The 14,078-nt window shown below is 41.7% G+C and overlaps 1 protein-coding gene across 7 annotated transcripts in view; it reads left to right on the top strand.

Moving 5' to 3' along the window:
* The window catches only part of cux2b (cut-like homeobox 2b), an 87,079-nt gene that overhangs the window by 16,934 nt on the left and 56,067 nt on the right, over positions 1–14,078 (top strand). Inside the window, exon 1 of one of the 7 annotated variants that reach the window (XM_078952579.1) lies at positions 1,132–1,237. The exons of 5 other annotated variants lie outside the window; for them this stretch is intronic. The gene's annotated coding sequence lies outside the window, so the exon portion shown is untranslated. Of the gene's footprint in view, positions 1–1,131; positions 1,238–13,799; positions 13,925–14,078 lie in introns of those variants that run through there. One more of the 7 variants, XM_078952578.1, reaches the window with a different exon arrangement.

Below are 14,078 nucleotides of genomic sequence, written 5' to 3'. Positions count from 1 at the left end.
TGTTTCAACACATTGGACTATAATGATGGACTGATCTGTTTTTCCTTTCATCACGTGTGTATTGTCCACTGTGATGTACTTGGTCATTTTTACGTTATAGTAAAATATAGGCTTACCCAGCATGCCTCAATCCAAATTGTATTTTCCAATATCAATATAATCGATTTGTTTCATTTTGAAATGATTTTCTTATAGAATAGGTCAATTTGATTAACAACTTGCCTCAGACAGATCGATCTGGTTGGATCGTAGGAATATAAATTGATCAATCCATTAATCGATACCTATAAATTGTGGTTAAAAACATTTATTAAAGTGTGCGAAACAAAGAACTTTTCCTGAAAGTCCAAATTGAGTGATGAAAACTGCTGGAAGGTTCTGGCAGCTTGTGTGTATTCAGGCACAGAGCTAAATTAAGTCCCCCCTCCCCTCCTGCATTGTATTTTACACTTGATTTTTATGGGGCTTGCCATGGGTAATGCAGCCATGAGCTTAATGTTGAGAATTGTATGGTTCCAGCACAATACAACTGACACCTTAAGACCCAGAGAAATATGTTTATAGTTGTGCTGTGGGTGTGCCTTGGTGCTTGCTTGAATGTGTGAAAGGTTTTGGACTTCTCTGGGGGGAAGCCCCCCCCCCCCACCAGAGCAGGACTGCAGGCTATGCAGGGCAGGAGCACAGTGGAAGATGGGGTGTCAAAGGCTAATTTTCAAAGCCACTCACGGGCGCTCATCTCTCACTGTGAAGTGGCAAGCGTGGCAAGTGGCTTGCACGTTGTCATGGATACTAAAGCATGGGACCCCAGAGATGGGGAGTGGGGGACGAATTGCTGCCCTGTCTATAGGATTCCTGTCAGCTCTAGCCTGATAGATGGCATTGACGGATCATTTGTCATACTGTAATTGTTCATAGCAAACACAGAATATCCACTAGCATAAACAGCAGTGTGCTGCAGGACTAATAAAGCAGGGAAAAAGGGAAGGAGTTTGCTCTGCTCCTCTGGCTCCCAGAGACAATGGCTCTGTTGTTTGGGCTAGGCCGTCTGATTAGAGCTGCGAAGGCTACGAAAACTGCGTCCGAGAGACTAAAACAAAGCAATCATAAAGCGAAGGGCAGTCACTTCGTTGTATCGACGTGACTAGGCGGGGATGAAGTCTGTGAGATGTGTTGACAGCTAAGGGAACAACAACAGTAGGTCGAGGAGTGATTCGTTTTCTTCCCCCTTTTCCATTTGGTAAGTGAAATGGAGAGACTTGTCCACAATAACAAATACAGCACAAGTGCACATGCATAGCTGGGACGGGGAGCTCTATCTGCTCTGCTTCAAGATAGCCTGGTGTCTGCGCTGGGTACAAATGACTCTGGGTACAAAGGTTCTGTTTGTCCACCCTTGTTTTTGTATGGGCTTGGTGTCTTTACTACTACTATTTGGATTGACCCAGTGTCATCTTTGATTCTGTCTGCATTTAGAGCTCCTCAGAGATGCATCACTAGTGCGGTACGTAGGAGATGTAACATGACGTATTCAATGTAAACAACAATTAAATTAGCTGTAACTTCTTTGTGATTAAAAGTGGTGGCAGCTGGACACAACCGTGCAGAATTATCTCCAGTGCTCAACACCAGTCATCCTGACTGGAATTATTAGGGTTTTGGCAAATTGGATCAAAGTTGTCGACTTGTTCACTCTAAACCTATCTAGGGAGCATGTCTCTCTTATAGCTGTAACCCAGATGTTAGCCTTTTTATGCAGTCGGTAGGTGGATGTTGTGCTGACTAATGTGTGTGTCCTGTCAAAGTTGTTTGGTGAAGCTAAAGGTTTCTGGCACTTCTGGTGGAGGACCTCACCCTACTCATTGTACCTGACACACTGTGGCGCCTGGAGCGCTTCAGGGTGACCTGGCTGCTCACCTCCCGCCTGATGGACAGATTAAATGACCATTAAGCATAATTACTGTTTCAGTTGGAGAGGCCAACTCATCTTGTCAAAAATGGGTACAAATTGCTGCGCCTCTGCCCTCTGCAGCTCTTAAATTCACAATTTTATACCACATGTCTAATTTTTCTTTATCAACAAGTTTGAACTTTGAAAATTTGAGCTCATATACAGAAGATGGTCAAACAAGGAAATAGTTTAAATGGAAATGGGGAGTTAAGTGTAAGCAAGTATATTAAAGTATTTTCATAGGCTTTCCTTTGGCTTTAGTACATCAGCCGATCTGAGAGGGTTTGACGGCTGTGCAGAGAAGTGTGACAGGCAGGTGATGTGATCTGGAGTGGAACGGTGCAAGTGTGTGGTCTACTGTGCTGTCTGTGTGATTATGTAAAATGCAGTGTAACACTGGCTGGCTATTGCAGCGGCCTGCCAACTTTGCAAAGCCTACTGCCAGTTCAGAATGAGAATGTGCGGCAGTGTCTGGTAATGTTCTCCCATGCGCTCGCTGTACCCGTAAGAAAACCCACGCTGCAACTAGAGGGAAGTTGGTCGATACCATCATCCCAGCTGGAGGCCCTTGGCGGCAGACAGAATTTTCCCATTTTTACATCAACACAGAAGTTTATTAGGAGATCTCCCCACACTGTAACATGCTCCTTTTTTTGCTCCATCTCTTCCACATTTGGCCGATTATTACACCCATGGTGAGAACAAACAGTTTCCCTACTTAATAATTCACATCACTTTCATCTGATACTCAGTTACCATGGGCAATTTAGTAGTTGAATAATTTTGTGAAAAATTCATTTATTATCGCTGCGCGTTATGAATCTGGAGAGATGGAGAGTGGAGTAGTGGAGGATTTCAAATTGCGTCTGTGGAGCGAGGGATCCGAGGGTAGGTAATGTGTTCTAATGTTCCCAGCCATATGCATTGTTTTCAGGGCTCATCGGTTTTACATCGATTCCCACTGAAGTGTTTAATTGCATCATGAATATGATCTAATTCTGTCCTTTTCACTGAAACTGGAGCACTCTTTGCAAATGATGTACGGCCTTGACAGCACCGCATCAGGATGTATTTTATATGGAATGTAAATTATAGTGTTAAATTAGCCTGGAAAGATAACTAGCTGGCACGGGGGAATGGACTCAACAGTTTAATTTAGTGTCAAAAGGCCATGAAGGGATAAATCACCTATCTCTCTCCCTCTCTTCCATGCCATATTAGGCTTTAATCATTCTTCTTTTCTTGTATTATCTCTTTTTTCTCACTGCTGCTTTAGGAAGGCTCGAGAATTATACCATATTTTCTACAGCATCACCTGGCTGCTAATACATTTTCGTAGTTGGAGCAGATCAAAACGATGTTTGCAGCTTTTATATACTAAAAAAAGAAACTGATTAAAATGCCTCTGAAATACCCAAAAATCTTTTTTCCGTAATAGTTCCATGCAAGAACAAAAGCAGGTAGAGAACTGTGCTATACATGGCGTCACTGCGAAGTGTGGTAGGTGGAGGATGCATAAAACCAGATGAGAGCCATTGTGTAGGCTTTACTTTAAAAAAAAAGAAACTCTCCTTGCTTCCTGTTCTCCAGACTCAAGTGTTTGTGTGAGTGGCCCCACCATTATTTAAGGTTACCCAAGTGGGCTGCTGTGCCTGGCAGAAGCCCCTTTGCAGCCCAGTGTGTGCCGTGTGATTGGTTTTCAGAAGAAACCACCTGTTAAAAATCTGTTTGTCCTAATGTGAGAACTCACATGGCTTTATGTTCCCAGAGTCCTTACTGGGAGATGACATTCAGTCTAAATCACTTCTTATCCCCTTTGTGGAATGAGAAACAGGGGTGAGGGCAGCCGAAGTGGCAAAATACACTCAGGTGACACGAATGCAGTGTCATTTATGTGGCTAGTAACAGTCACAGCCAGTTGAGTCACCACAGCTCAACCAAAGCTCTCTGTAATGTTTTTAGTTCCTCTTACTGTACTTTTCATTTGACATCTCCTCAAAAAAGAGAACTCTGAAATTATCAACTTCTGTTTACGTTGTTTTTTTGTTGTTTTCATCACCCAAGTGGGAGTACGTGTTGCACTGGGGAAGAATTGGTTTGTTAAATGAGCTATGGGAGGTCTGAGGGTTTTTTTCCGAGACGGGACGCTGTTCAGTCAGACGAGAATTGCTGCGTTGGACGATGGAGGCAGCTGTGAGAAGTCATTTTCCGGGAGTGCAAGCGGGAGAGAGGTGCGGATTAGGCAGCGCCTCTGAGCCGGAACACGTCTGTCTGGGAAGGGATGAAGGCTACAAACCTTACATCTAATTCCTGCTCACGCTGCTAGACAGTGCAGACACTCGCTTGTAGCCAGTGTGAATTAGACCCATTTGCTCCCCTCAGTCTGAAGTGAGCGAAAACGGGGAGAAGACAAGGGAAACTGACAGACTCGTCTCATCCTGGCCTCCTCCCAACTCCCTGCATGGTTTCCAGCACCCCACTCCAACTGTCTCCAGCTTGAGGCTTTTTTTTTGTTTGTTTCTCGTGCTGTAAGTCTCTATTATTGCTGACATTAAAATGAACACACTGCGAAAACGGGATCCAACGCAATTCTAGGAAGAAGTGCATTCTACTGCTATGGCAGAAACTGTTTGCACCTGTGGCTCCATTGATTGCATGCTTGAAACTCCATTGCCCTGAAGTTCATGTCTTTTTAATGTGTCTAATGCTTTGCCTCGGGTCATGTGGTTGCCCTGAGGTGAGGAAGGTTCATGAGTCTGTGTTCAGGGCTGGATTAGCTGACTCTTTGTCTTTTCTTGCTCCCTGTGCACCAAACCAAATATACAATCTTTTTTTTGTTGAGAAAACCTTAAAGTACCACATTTTTTTAAAACTAATTTAAGTGTTCCGAGTGGTCTTTTAATTATCATTATGCCTTTTTTTGGGCATAATCAAATAATCTGTCTCATTTTTTAGAACATAGTTTCTGCAAAGTTGCAGTAGTTCATTCGAAATTCACCTCTGGGTGTTGGGCAGAAGTGTAAGCCCATCGCCACTTAACCCTAACCTAACATAACCAGTACAACAAATATGGCGAGCAATATTAGAGCTATCCAGCCGTATAGTTTTGAGGCAGATGCCAAGGATCAAGTTGTCTACAAGTGGATGCATCAGAACAGAGCGAAGCCTGCCTAACATATTTTTACATCACAAACAAGCTCGTTTTCAAACAGAATTTTTACTTGAATAAAGAAATACTCAGAAATGCAGTTTTAAGTTTAATTTTCTTGATATATGTCATTCATTATGAGGACACAAGAGCATGTAAAAAACACATCAGTCATCAGAGTGGGTCTTTAAGCACAGATCTACAGTCAGATTTCCCTGCCTGTTTCTCACTGGAAATGTCTATGAGAGATTCAAATCTCTTCCAGCAACACTTTTAATATTGTCTTTGTAGTTCCATCAGTATTTTGCCAATTTTAAAGGATGCGAAATGCGGCGGTATTGCTTCAGTCATTAACTATGGTTTTTAGAGGGATGTTGTTGTGAAGAAAGATGGAGATGTTGGGTTAAGAGGCTCCCAATTCACTCCCTGCTGTACTTGTCTCTCCCATCACAGTCCTCTCCACCCTGTGTGCTCAGTAATGAGTTGTATTACATGCTCTGTGGTGGGCATGTCTTGTAGTACGGGGCTGTTTTCAATCTTTGTACAGTGGGTGCAAGGGAAGACTCTGTGTGTCTTTCAGATGCACTGAGTTGTAACGGTGTGCGCCGAGTGGAGCTGATGAGGAGAGAGCGAGTCCTAAGAGGAACATGTGGATGCCTGGCAGGCAGCAAAACACGGCTGTATGGTTGTGTGCACTAATGCTTAGACATGCATCTTTCTGCTTGTGTGTGTTCACTGCAGAGGCCACAATTTCAGGAAAGCGTGTTTGAGCTGAATGCGAGTTCTATTACCTTTTTTGAGTTTACTTAGTCTATATTTGTGGTGGCAATCTTGGTGCATATTATATCAATGAAAATCTACAGAAGTTGGCTCATTCATCACTTGAAACTTTCATTGTGACCTGCTTTGAGGATGTGGTGAGGGGCTTCGCTCAGGGCAAAGTGATTTTCATGAGGCACCATCACAGGGCTCAGGTCTTATTCATTTTTTGTAGGAATGCATTTTCTACTTAGGTGGCAACAAACTGCATTTGCACTTAAAACATATTCTGTAATCTTCTGTTATTTTACATACAAATTGCATCTTGGGCGACGCATTCATCATCGCTCATATTCAGCCCACTCTTAAATGAAAAATGTATCTGAGATGAATAATGGAACCCTCCATAGTATAATTTTGTGTGTTTCTTGAAAATAGTCTGGAGTTCCTTCTCCATTGTATCCTCTAACCCTCCTCCCTACTTCTTGTTTGGAGGAAGTTTTAGATATGAAAAATATCACTTATTTATTCTGGTTATTGTTTACCTGAAAGCCGTACATTATGAGCTTGCTTTAACACGTATGTGTGTACTAATATTGTGCTGCTATTTTAGGACTCTTCACATTTGAGCGCCAGTCAGTCATGACTTCTCACCATGTTTAGTCTGTGGAACACTGGACTGGAAGATGAGGTTGGCACTCGCAGGGGCTGGTGCAGTGGTTTTGTTGTGGGTTTTCCTCCCGGGTTTATGGGTGGGCAGCCTTGTGTGAAGCTCGGAGAATTGAGGCTAAGTAGCAGAGCCCTCTGTTTTTTATTTTTTATTATTTTTTTTAAATCTCTAATTACATGGTGAGGCTTGGGGGAGATTGGGCAGAACTGGAAAGCTCCCACAGATCACTCAGTGGACACCCTTGGCTGTAACACAGCAGGGTCTTAGTGTGTGAAACAGAACTGGGTCTTGTGGGACTCTAATCCCACCACATCTTTTTTCCCTGGGGAGCTCCCCTGCTCTTTTGTTTTTTCTCCTCACGTCAGCCTTTCAATCCAGTGCTGTAGTGAAATCACACAGAGACTCCAGCAGCCCACGCTGTCGTGCTCCACTTGCTGCTGTCGGTTGAAGCCGTCCCTAAAGTTTTCCAGGCTGTCCTGGGAGACATCCTGACACAGAGTTGCAGATGGGAGCCACTGGACCGAGGCAGCTGGTGTCACAATGTGGATTGGAATTCACTGTTGGGATAAAATATGAAAGAACTTTGTCATTATACATATGTTTTCTTCTGTTTGTTCATTCAGCTGTATTCAGCTGGTAATACGTTTAAATGCTAATATTTCATGGTACGTCCCATTGTGTGCTATTTCTCTTTGGGTGGGCGTAGCTTCTTCTGTGTATTATCATCTGCTGCTTAAATAATGTCTGTGCTTTGTTGTTTCTGATGGACGGAGACACTGACGGCACTGCCTTGCAAATGAAAGCAGAATTTCTCCCAGTCAGATATCAGTCTTTTGATTCTTTTGCAAGTTTAATCTTGCGCAAATCAATAAAAGGATGCATGCTGGTCTTGGGAGTCAACAGCAGCAGTGTTTGATGGGTAAACGGATAGCCAAATGGATGATGGGGAGCAGCATTCATCTTTCTTTAGGCAAATTGGGCTGCTAGGCTCTGGCTAATTGATTGATTGCATGAGTTGCTGATACAATCAAAGCCTGACCTGATTTATGGCGATAAATCGATTGATTAATAAGATTTTCCCGTGATGGGTTTGGTCCTTGATGGTGGTACAAAGTGGGGGAAGATGCCTCCTAGTCACACATTCGTCTTGCTGCCAGGTTGTTGGTTTAGTGTGGCAATAATAAAGGCTTGCATCCCCCTGCTGACATTTACAAAGAGCCAGCTGGCAATGACCCGTTCCCAGATTAACCTCCACTTGTTCTCATCAACACCCCTGATATTAAACAATGGAAATGAAGACTGACTTTTGTCAGTTTGGCATTTGCATACGCGGAGAATACAAAATCAATTGCACATTCCTGAATAAACAAAAACAAATATCTTGAAGCAAAATGTGAGGGCGCCGGTGTTGACTCTTTCCAGTTTACATTTAGTTGGGTATTGAAATGGTGATTTACAGCAAGATGGAGTCCACTCCCCACTCCAGCCTGTCTGTCTGCCTGCCTGTACAGAATATGAAATGGAAGTTAAACACTGTGAATCTCCAGTGTGAGGAGGAGCGCTGTGCACGTGTGGGCAGTGTTGCATCAAATAGATTGTGTTTCCTCCCGTGTAAACGCCTAATGTGTGCCGAGTGCTCTGACACAGATGAATGTAAGGAATTTGCCGTAAAGTCTTTACAGCCCTTTTGAGAGACAAGGCTGGAAACTGGCTGTGTGGAACTCGCTCCACGCCCCCCTGAACACACGTCGGCACACATCCGCTGTCACAAATGCTTACACATGCACACATGTCAAGGCACACGGCCCTCCAAGGAGAGCAGCTACATCAAACTGGTGAGGCTTGTGCAGACATCAGGGATACGTTTTATTTGCTTTGGGTCAGAAGTGGCAGCCCTGATGATGTGATGAGAATCATCTTGCAGACCTGCTCTACCCTGCATGCGCCATTAAGGAAAAACGCAATCCTAGTAGTTCTTCAGGCCAAGTTCATCCTGACATCGTGTTGGAAGGAACTTTCGGTGCACAATGGAGAACATTTTAAAATGAGTCAAAAAGAAGCTGAGATTTTAAGTGCCTCTTTTTTTTCTGCATCAGTTGAACTCTTCTTCCAGATACTCAGACCTTTCAGCTCGTGTTAAAAGCTCCTGACTGCCTGTTGTCATTACCAATTTCATTCCCACTTTCATTGCTCCATTTAGACGCATTTTTTTTTTGGTTCGGTTCAAATGTTGTAAAATGAAAATGCATCAGAGAGAAGGAGGTTGAAAGAGTGCTCCTTCCCTCCAAGACAGGTGGCCCTGGTTTTTTTTTTTCGTCGCCAGGCCCCCGGGGGCCTTGCTAACTGAGTCTGAGTGAGAGGAGGGACCCGTCTCTCAGGCTACACAGGTGGTGTGAAATGCAGCCCTGTCTCCACACCTGAAATATTCAGATTCTTCCAGCAGTGTCGCTTTGATCTCGCCGCGATCGACATGGGAAAACGAAGAGAGTAGGGGGGTAGAAAACAACAAAAACAAGAGGAAGAGCTGCACACCTGAGAGCGAACAGATTGACATTTCTTTAGAGAGAATAAACAATTGCAGGTATCTGTGCTGCGACGCTGCAGTTTTCCGTTTCAGGTGAAAGTGGGCCATCGTGGCGATTGCCGCATCTGTGCAGTTTTCCTCCTCTCAATAGCTAAACGGAATGGAGAAGCTCCTTTGCTGAAATAAAGCTCTGTTCCTCTTTACTCACCTTGAAAAACACAGGAGGAGGAAAAAGAATCTTTTCAGCAATTTTATCAGTATGTTTTTCTTTTATTAATGTAAGGTTGACTTCAGATGGCTGCTTTCTCAGCAATTCAGGGATTTATTTTTTCAAATAATGTCAGTTTAGAAAATAAGACACTGTCTGTGTCCTTGGGTATTGAGAAATGCCTGGTGTTATTTCCCATTCGTATCGCCGTTTGATTTGATCATTTGGCCGACAAGGGTTATCGTGTCTTCTCTCAGGTTTCAACACAGCACTCCGCTAATGAATCATAGGACGGTGTAATTAGTCATTCTGGATGCTCCGCACTATGACAATAGATAGGCTGATTGAGAGCCACAGAGTTTGAAAGGAGAAGAACAATGGTCAGTTTTAATGATGATATAAGGTGTTGTAATTGGTCTTGGTGTGGAGCGTTCGGTCAAAGATTGTAATTTCCAAGTTTATAATTGGAAGACTTTTAAATGCATTCATTTGAATCAGAGTCAATATGAGATTGTTTAAGAGGATTCTAAAAGGGCGGTTTGGTGATATCAGTCTGAAAAAAATTAAAGTATTTTCATATAACAGTACAATCATGTGACTTCATGTTGGTTTTAAGGGTAAAGACTGTAGTGGGGTATGACGAATAGCAGTTGACACCACATGTCACACCGCTTGCTGATCACTGTAAGGCTCATTTGGTTCTCTTTCCTGTTAAAGGATTTAGCTTGCTGTTTAAGACAACCTGACTGACTGGGGATTAATTATTTTGGATGAATTTTCCGAGTTTCTGGTGTTTAGAGAGCTAACAAAGTAAAACTCAATTTTATGTTCCTGAAAGGTGAACCTTCTCTCAAGACTAAACAATGTCTGCTAAACATCCACATGTGCTGTCAGGACTAACCCCTCCAGAATAAAACCCAAAAGAAAACTAGTTTAGCTGTTTTAAACCATTTTCATCCAAAAAGACCAGTGGCTCATCAAGTCTTCCTTCTGAATTTGATTGTTATTTTGTTTTTGCTTTCTTTTCTCTTGATGATCTAATCACAAAGTCATAAAATATAAAATTCCGAGCTCAGAATTTTTTTTTTTTAAATTTTTGTTAATAAAGAAAAAAAAATCAAAAGGACGGAAGGTTCAAGAAAGTTTCATGACTGACAAAGTAAGATTGTTAATTTTTGTTTTTATAACACAGAAAAACACTTATATTAGTGATACAGATTTAAAATTTCCCTTTAGGAGTTGATCAAGCATTTTTTTAATATGTTTTTGGTGTTAAAAAGTGTTAGGTTTTTTTTTATTTTATTTTTTTAATCTTCATAAAAACAAATAAATGGAATATTAGTATAATTGAAATCATTTGACTGTTAGAGAAACAACATTTTGGGACAACAACATGCCTGATTATGCACAAAAGTGTAATTTACTGTGAGTATTTGGCAAATCGTGGATAATTTTTTTTGTTATATTAAGTTCATCTGTACCTAATCTGTTGTGAAACACTGCACCAAGAGCAGCTCCACACATGCGGCACTTAGTTTAACAAAAACTCTTGGAATGAAATGCACTTCCAGTTTGACCCGTGTGCAGCGGGCTCTCACAGCTCTATAGTGATGCTGTGAATTGGAGCTGCTCTTGCCAACGTGATGGAGAGTAAAAGTGGATAAGCAGCAGTCGTGGGTAAACAGATGGAGGGAGATGGTCCCCCCTCTCAGCGATTCCCTGTCAAAAGCCTCTTGCTCAGACAGCGTTTATAGTGCGGGGTCACAGAGGTCAAAGGCTCCTCCTGTCCCTCTCTGTCTGAAAAGGTCTAACATAGACATGCAGACACACACACAATCTGGTGTGCCTTAAACTAAAGCTCAGGTAGCCAAAGTAGCCAGATAATACGTCTTGGGTTATTGCTATGCACAGGCACCATGGCGTGCCTTCCCTGCACCCCTAACCCCCACCCTGTCCAATCACTGCCCCCACCCTCTGTGACTGGGGTGGATGCCAGTAATAATGCAGAAGCCATACTAGACTGCCATTGATTGTGGGGGATTGATTTATTGATTAGTGCTCCCTCTCAAATGTGGCTTCTGAAATGCAGGGCTAATCTGAGGCAGCTAAAGACAATCTTGTGGCTCCCAGAGAATGGGAGGCAATAAGCAATGCATGAAAGGAAACTACACTTATCTTAATCACAGGCTAGTCCCCGCTCGGCAATGGTGCAGCCCTCACGTGCAGATACGTGCAGCGCCCGTGTGTACGTAGTCTCTCTTTTGTGTGAGATCTTGCATGCAAGTGTGTTTTATTGTTGCATCAGTGTGTGTGTGTGTGTGTGTGTGTGTGTGTGTGCAGTGGGGGTTGTGAGCCAGTACAGTCACCAGGCAGAACAGAGTGGATCTATAAATTGATGGAATTCAAAGCCTCCAGCATTGATTACCATTATAACAAACAGCAGCACACAGAATGTCTGATTATTTTTAGACAAAGATTTTGTGCTCTCAGCAGCAATTCTGCTGATGCTGTCACACTTTCAGACATCTGCTTATGATTGCAATTAGATGGGATACAAAAAGAAAAATAATATCCCATCTGCATTTTCCCTTCTCTCCTCCTCCTCCCTATTTTTTCCCTCTTTAATTTGTGCTGTCCAAGCCCCCCTGCACACAATAGTGATTTTAACTCAGTCTACCTCAATGCAGTACCTTGGTAGGGTTTTTTTTTCTGACTGTCAACACTTTCCACCTTAGCTTGTCCCTCTAAAAGTCCAAGAAACAGCTTACATCTAAAGATATATACAAAAAACCTGAGGTTTAATGAATCAAAGTCAAATATACCTAAACCCAATTCACAGGTCTGGGAGTTTAGACGTTTCTTTTAACGAGGTGTGTCCCTCTCATCATTTAATTGAACACATTTGATGTCACTTATTTGATGTCACATAGGACGTCCAGCATCTTCTCCACTCTCCCCTTTAGTCAGTTTGCGGCAGACTGTCTGCATAAGTCTGATATTTTTATTGCTTTTTCAGGTCATGCCTCTTAAACCTCATGCCTCTAGGAGTCCTTTTATTTGTTGGGCTATGTTTCTAAATTGGATGTTGCCAGAATTTGTGTCTTCCTGGCATACTGATGTGAGCACATCAGGACTGGCCCCATGCTCAAAATCCCTCTGTCCTGGCCCTCCAGCCCCAGTGACACCCCCCCCAGGGGAAACTCATCAATTATGGCTGCATATTTGACTGGCAGAGGCTTAATGACAGGAGTACTTGTATTGACCAGAGTGTCACACATTGGAAATTTGCTCCTAATTGTCCTTTGTGTAATCTGTCAAATGATTACCAAGAAAAAAAAATCTTCAAATGTAGCTACCCCTTCAGTCTTTTTGTTAGGAAAATTCACATGATGAGGGGTGCAGTGAGAACAATAAATGTTGGCAAAAAGCAAAAAAAAAAAAGTTATCTTTTAGAAGAATATTGCAACAGGCAGTATTATTGTTGTTTTTAAATGCACTATTGATTCATACATTTTCCATTGTTTGTATTTATAGTTTAACTGTTTTTATTCTGTTAGGGAAGGTCACTTTGACTAAACCAAATGCTAAACTGATTCAAATGAAAAAAGACTAACAGATGCATTTTCAATTTTGTTCTTTTAAATTGGGTAATTTATATGGAAAGTTGACAGTTTTAATTACTTTTTTCCTTTTCCTATTTCCACTTTTGTTTGTCTTTGGTATCTTTAAACATATTTCATTTTTGTGTGCACTCCTGAATTTTTTGTATTATTTATTCTTTTTCATGGTGCACTTGTCACTTACTACACATGGTAAAAAGAGTTTAAATATTCCGAAAGGATGACGCACAAAACTTGAAGATGTGTGAGTTTTCATTAAAGTCTCAGATACGGTGTCCCTGAAGAACACATCAGGTCAACAAATCACATCGTGCCAATTGATGAAAAATCTTAGGAACAAGCAAACAGAAGCAAAATAAAAAGGAAATGTTTTGGAAAACAAAAATAATTTCTGTAAAAATTAAAATGAAATGGGGAAAAAAGAAGTAAATTAAAAAGGTGGCCATTATGGGATATTGGTGATTAGATGTTGTTAGTTTATCTTTTCAACCAGAAGTTATTTGGTATGGAAATATCATCTGACAGAAGATACTTCTTAAGGCTTCTGACCTCAGCTACAGTAAAAGTTGGGTAGTTGATTAATCAACTCAGACATCATCATTCAATCAGTGGTGTCCCATAAAACCTACTTTTTCTGATTTATTTCATTTCATTTATGTATTTATTCCTTTCATGAAAATTATTTATGCCCAAATGTTTACATGTTTGTTTTACCTATTAAACATTGTCATGATTATTATCATTATTTTGTTTCATTTTTTTTAACGTTTAATTTTGATTCCTGGAATTTGGTCGTTATAACTTTGCTTTTTTTCTATACATGTAATGTTGTTTTTAAGTAATTGTTTTGCTTTTGTAAGTGTTGTTGTGATCTTTAAGTTTTTTTTTTGCGTTGATCGATTTGTTAATGTGATTTGCACTTCAGGGCCACCGTACTTCTTTATTACCTTTTGTCTCCAACAGTAGGAGTTCCTCCTGTTATCAGTCTGAAGGAAGACACCAGGGTAGCAGTTGGTTCTCCCTCACCTCGTTCCAGAAGGACAGGCAGTAGGTTTCATTTGATGGGCTGTTGCCCAGACTCCCCTCCCTCATTATGGTTTAGAAACTGTGGGGATGCTTTCAAAATAACCACGCCACAATGGCCGCACTGTTTGGCTTGGATACTGCATGAGTATCCACCATTCTCATCAGCTGAGCGGCA

The sequence above is a fragment of the Oryzias latipes genome, chromosome 9, assembly GCF_053564925.1.
Source record: "Oryzias latipes strain Hd-rR chromosome 9, Olatipes_Hd-rR_3.1".
NCBI classification, from domain to species: Eukaryota; Metazoa; Chordata; class Actinopteri; order Beloniformes; family Adrianichthyidae; genus Oryzias; species Oryzias latipes.
The sequence above is the reverse complement of the archived record's forward strand: the minus strand, read 5'-3'. Positions and strand labels throughout refer to the sequence as shown.